This window comes from Alligator sinensis, unplaced genomic scaffold (genome assembly GCF_000455745.1).
Source record: "Alligator sinensis unplaced genomic scaffold, ASM45574v1 scaffold1298_1, whole genome shotgun sequence".
NCBI lineage: Eukaryota > Metazoa > Chordata > Crocodylia > Alligatoridae > Alligator > Alligator sinensis.
In genome coordinates, this window is record NW_005842192.1 from 965,409 (window position 1) to 971,408 (window position 6,000).

The window sequence follows — 6,000 nt, forward strand, 5'->3', positions numbered from 1 at the left end:
AGGGGGCAACATCCCCTCTTCCTTTAGCAAGACCATGACTTGCTTTTCTTATAAGCACCCAAGAAACACAGCTATGAATTGCAATTTCCATGAAATCTCTCTCTTTTTTCCCCCAGTCATTTCAAAATTCAGTTCAATCCCAACCAATGTTTTTGTCAGCCCATTTATCAATCAAACCAAAAAATGAATAAATAAATAAAAAAAACCCCAAACCAGCCCTCCTGAATCCGGTACAGCTCTGCCGGAGGAGCAACACAGATGTGCCATGAATGAAACCCCAGGAGACACAGTCAGGTTGGGATTTTCAAATGTCCTGAAGTCCCATGGACACAGGCTCCTAAGTCACTTAGGTGATGGCTGTCCAATTGGCAGCCTATAGGCACCATGATCCTGCCAAGGGGTTAACGTGTGGCTCCTAGTCCCAGTCCAGGCCCTCTCCCCCATCACTCCCTTGCTGCTTGCTGCTCCAGGTTCCCCTTCCCTCCTCCAGCTTCTGCATTTCTGCTCCTACCCCAGGAAAAGCCCACAGGACTGAGGCACCCCACAGCTCAAGGGGACCCAGGGACTCTGCATGGCATGGCACGGTGCAGGGGACAGCCCTGACTTGGGCGATTTTGCATGTCCTCGTTTCATTTTTCACTCGGGCATTAATGAGAACCTCATCTTGAGCTGGAGGCACAAATATTGAACGAGGATGGGAGCCAACGTGCATAGAGGCAAGGCTGCTCTCACCACAGAAATGCAAGAGTACGCTCTGAGGTTTAGCGGAGAAGCTGTTCAGCGGCATCTTGGAAGCCTCCCCAACACAGAAAGCAGGCGGGAGCTTCTTCCCCACTTCAACCCGGGAGGGGCTTTGAAAGAGGCCGACTGCAATTCTCCGAAGCTGGAAGTTCACCCGCACATAAGGATTGACCCCGCCACTGTCATTGCCACCCACCTCTGGCTGTTGGGAGTCAAGACTCAAGTTTGCCAGGCCATCTGCTCAAGCCAACATCGCTTTGGCCACGTATGCCGGGTGCGGATCAGGTCCTACCTCTCAACTGCTCTGCAATATGGGCCCCTTCACCACCGCGGGTGTGGATTCATTGCCACCTGCAAAGACAAAACGCTGGAGGGCTTCCAAGGCTTGGATCAGCCAGCTGCGTCTTGGAGAAATCCCATTGACATCACCAAACCACAAGGCTGGAGCGTGCATCGCTTAGGAGGCCACCAGAAGCCAACGCTCCCTGGAGCAGAATTCATCCCATGCACTTGCTTCGTGGCGGCTCGTGCATCCAGCACGTGGCTTTTCTTCTCCAGGGGAAGCTGCTTCAGTTCAGCCCAGCCCTTTGGACACCCTGCAAGTGCCACGTAGTTTCTCACCGGGGAGGCACGCACCCCGCACCCTGGGATCGAACTGAAGTGAGGACAAAGGGGACTTTGGGGCCAAGTGCTGGCTCCGTTCTGCATATGGGGCCAATTCACCACCTTGGTGAGACAACCAAGTTGCAACTCAGACTTGGACAAGCCTTTCACAGTCAAAGAAAGGTGGAACGGCAACAGCGGCTTCATACTGATACTGTCCATACTAAATTACAGGTGTTTTTGCAAGGACATAGGGTGCTTGGGGCAAGCAGGACACCAGCACTTGGTGGTCATCACAAATGGAGAAAAATCAATAGCCTCACCAGATCCTATCCTACTCCTAAAGAGGCGTATGGATGTCCAGAAGGTTAGCATCCCATAGGGAGGGAAACAGTGACATTCCCGTAATCCCCCTGAAGAGACTCTGGCTACTCCCATCTCCAGCCCCAAGCCAAAAACATAGTGGCGGATAGGCTACAGATGCACATGGAGAGATAAGCCTTGCCTTAGACAGCTTTGACTCAACATTGACCTGGTAGAGCGAGAGCGGGAGGAGAAAACGGAGGGGGAGAGACTGCCCTGGCTCTGCAACAGGACCCCAATTTCCCACCGCTGTCCCCATCCCTTGCAGGACACCCACCCTACACCAACCCAGCAGCTGGCCACAGCCCCGTAGGCCTTGCTGCGGGTGCGGTTGGTAGGACTGGCTCAAAGGACGAGAGGTCTACATGCCAGCACGGTGGGAGGTGGCCCCTTCAGCCACCCACTGCTTTGACGACACTGCAGCTTTCCGGTGGTCTCTCGCTCGCTGGCTTCCACCGCACGGATCTGCTAAAGAGAAATGTGTTCCTCCTCGCGGCCCCACGGGGCCGGGCCGCTCCATCTCATGTGGAAAGTGCCATGCATGCCGAGGACGCAGCTCTCTGCATCACGGGATGCGTCGCTGCAAAACAAAACCAGGCGCGGGATTCCTCCGCAAGGAAGAAAACGGAGCAGCCCAAATCACTTTTCAACTGACTGTGCAGTCGGCCCTTGGGTGGTTCTGCTTACAGAGCCTCAGCCAAGCAGCTAATCTCATTAGGGCTAACAAAACGCAGATCCCAGGCTTTCGTTCTGCTGCTCCCAAGTCCCGTCGGGCGCCTAAAAACCATCCATCTTCTCAGAGTCTCCGAGGTGGATGGATCCGTTTTCTCTGAATTGCATGAGGCTTTCTGGAAATGGAGTGCTTTTCTAGACCAGAAGAGACTTCCCAGGGGATGGTCTTCTTTTAAATCAAATGCCTACGCATTGTACAGAGGGCCGGTGCAAAACGCCGCGTCTTTGTGTTTAGGGGAGGAAGAAGCTGCTTCGCATTAAAGGCAAGATCTCTCACACGACCAAGCTTCCTAGTTGCCATCAGTTGGAAAACACTTTTGTAGATTAGAGATCCCTAGAGGGGGTGGGACGCTGCCTGGATTATCTTTATTCTTTATCACCCCAGGAAGAATTGGTAAGATCTACACGAGACGTCTGCTGCGGAGCGGCCTAATTAGCTCTTCAGTGAAGCCTCAGTGACAATACGGGAGGCTGTATTAGGCCTCCAGGAAATAATTAGTGCCACCCTAGGTTAGGACTTGTGCACACAAGTACTATCCTATGGGGGCATCCTTGAGTGTGCAGCTATGCACGTGTAGACACTGATGGGGTTGGCTAGGACATGGGCGTGCTTTAGTGCGGCTAGCCCAGCACTAAAGCACCCTCATGCCACAGTCAGCCTCTCTGCGGCACATTGATCTAGGTCAGAGTAACCCCGGGCTGGCAGGTTCGACCCCCTCCAGGGCTCCCTGCCAGCCCAACATGCAGTCTCGGGTGCATGTGAAGACGCTGCGCCCAGGAGCAATCAACTCTGGCATGGTATGCACCGAAGTTTATTGCACTGAATTAATTCCATGTGTAGACGTGACCAATAACCCTTGCATGTGTGTGTGCGTGCCCCTTCCTCCTCCCCTTCACTTGTGTCTTTTCTGATGGTGATGCAAAGAGCAGCCCTACCTGAAATTCATACTCCAGTAGCTCATAAGAGCATGTCTGGAAATCAATAAGAAGACCTCTTGGAAGTGAACCTTAACGAGGCACTGGAAAAGCAAGTTGCTTTCCATTATAATTTACCATCGGGCCAAGTGCATCGGGAGCTCATCCCACTCCTCTGGAAACCAATGGGAGAATTCTTCACATTGACTTTTCAGACCTATAGGCAAGGCCCACTAGATGATCATTAAGCCCAATGGTTTTGTTCCTGTGCTCCATGTGACTTTATATTCCATGTGGTGCATCTGAACACCCTGACGGCTAAGCAAAGAGTAGGAGTGAATACATGTATATCCTCTCTGGACAGAGTGCTTCCAATGAACCCTTCCACGCTTCGAAGCTCTTCATGAGGAAGACCTGATCCAACGCCAGATGAATTCAATGATAGTTTGGGCCTTATCAATACACTTCTCTCCACCAAATACTTTTTCTAAAATAAAATGCCATCCCAATTGTCATGTGTCCTACAGACAGTTTTGATTGCAACAGCACAGCATCTTCCAATTGACAATGGTCCCATTAGGAATTTGCTGACTGGGTCCCAGGGTCAGTGCATCTCATCCCACATCCCACACAGCTGGACTTCCTAAACCTCTGGAAGCTGCAATGGGAGAGGAGCTGGGGGTGGGGAGGAGTTTGAAAGCCCCCTGTTTATCCTCTCCCCTGGCACCTCTTCTCTGACACTGTGCAAGACCTACGAACGGGTCCAGCATACGGCAGTTTTTTGTATTTTTAGTATGTTTTCTTGGCTCTTTTGAAGAACTGCCCTCTGTCGCATGCATGGCAGAGACAGCTCTGGAAACGCTGAGAAACATTAGCTCTCCAGAGCCTTTCCCTGCAGAGTAACTACACCTACGCTGCAGAGTGCAATGGTGGCAGGTGTCGATTGATCCAAACTTGCTATAATCTAGCTCAGGAACAGAAAGAGGCAAAGCAAAGCAAAGCAACACATGGGCTGTGCAAGCCTTCCACGGATGTACTGGAGGCCCTTGCTCACGTGGAGGCTGGGCTGCCAGGGCTACCGTGCAATTGCTACCCAAGCCAGGTAGCTTACAGCCAACGTGGGTATCTCTTCATGTGCTGCAATCACACCTCTGACTGCATTGCAAGCAAAACCTTAGTCTGTCCAGGAGGGAGGCAGTGGCAATCTGGACAATTCTCCTACATGGGGCCAGACCCAGTGGTCTCCAGGCATTGCTGCAGGGCTTCAAGGTGGTTAAGAAAAATGCTCGCTCCAGAAAATGCATTGCCTTTATCGCTTCCATGCTGCACATCAGCCAGGACACCAAAGCCTCCTAACCATTCCCCAAACATAATCATGGCAACAAGTACCTGGGTAACAACCAGAATCCTCCTTCCTCTGCCCCCGGGGATCTACACAGCAGCAATAGGGTGAAGCAAAGACTCTACCCAAGGGATATGAAACCCTTATCCCCACGGAGGCAGGCATCCAAGTTGTAGCCGAACTGGTCTAGAGGAAAAGGCAATCAGAAATAATGGACTTTCATTTCTACCCAGGAGAACTTTTACAACCTTTTCTCTGATGCCTGAACAAGGGTGTTTGTGCCCCAAAGCTTGCAATTAAAGAATTTTTTTTTTTTTTTGCAAAAATCTTGTTGGTCTAAATAAAACATATCATCTCTGCTACGAGTCCCGATTGCCTTATCCCCATGCAGGCCTTTGGAAATCTGAACCAGGTCAGGAACAGGACAGACAAGGCAGCGGGATCCCTTCCAAATGCAGAGTAAGCTGGGTCCCTGAAGAAGCTAGCACTGTATATAGAGAAGGGCACATGCTTGGCCCTTATCCCAGCCTTAAGCCTCCAGAGCTGCCTTTAAATATAGCTTTCAGTCCCTGCATGGTGGAGGAGAGGATAACATGGAGAATGCAGGGGTCTTAGAGGAGTGCAGGGAGTACTGTGCAACGGGAGGTCCCTATGCAATGCGCAGCGCCATGCTCTCTGAGTAGGGAGCACTGAAATCTCTAACCCAAGCATGCCAGCAGCACTGCAGTGCCACGGGAAACTGTGCAATGCAGGTTTCCCAGTCAAAAATACAGCCAGGCCCAGGCACGGGTGCTGTTCAATGAGGTGCCAATTGGGGAGGGGAAGGAGGAAGCAGGCAGGATGCGGCATGGGGATGCAAAGGTGCAGCCCCAAAGGGAAAGCAGCAGCTGGGCTTTTACATCTGTGCACTACCAGCTTTGTTATGGGGCTTGGATGGACACACAGACATGCACCCTGGCTGCCAACCTCTGGTGCACAGGCTGGGCATCCCCCAACACCTGCCCCCCCGGTTGCTGTGAACTTTCAGGTAACAGAGACGTCTGCCAGCAGGTGACCTCTGGGTTTCACCTGCCCTCGGGAGCAGGGGAAAGGGCTGGTATATGAGTGATATATATATATATATGGGTGATGGGGGTCCCACCCACATGCGGTAGGAGCAGTGGGGCCCGGGAGCCCCTGCAGCGTGCTGGGTGGCACGTTGGCCCTGCCGCCGCAGCGCTGGTAATTAACAGCTGTGAAATTGCTGACGGACCGTTTAGTCACTCACATGAGTGCATCCCAGCACCCCCCCCCCCCCCCCCCCC

General features: G+C 52.3%; 1 protein-coding gene across 3 annotated transcripts in view; it reads right to left on the reverse strand.

Moving 5' to 3' along the window:
* PTH1R (parathyroid hormone 1 receptor) overlaps positions 1-6,000 on the reverse strand; it is a 185,601-nt gene that overhangs the window by 60,655 nt on the left and 118,946 nt on the right. The window lies entirely within an intron of this gene.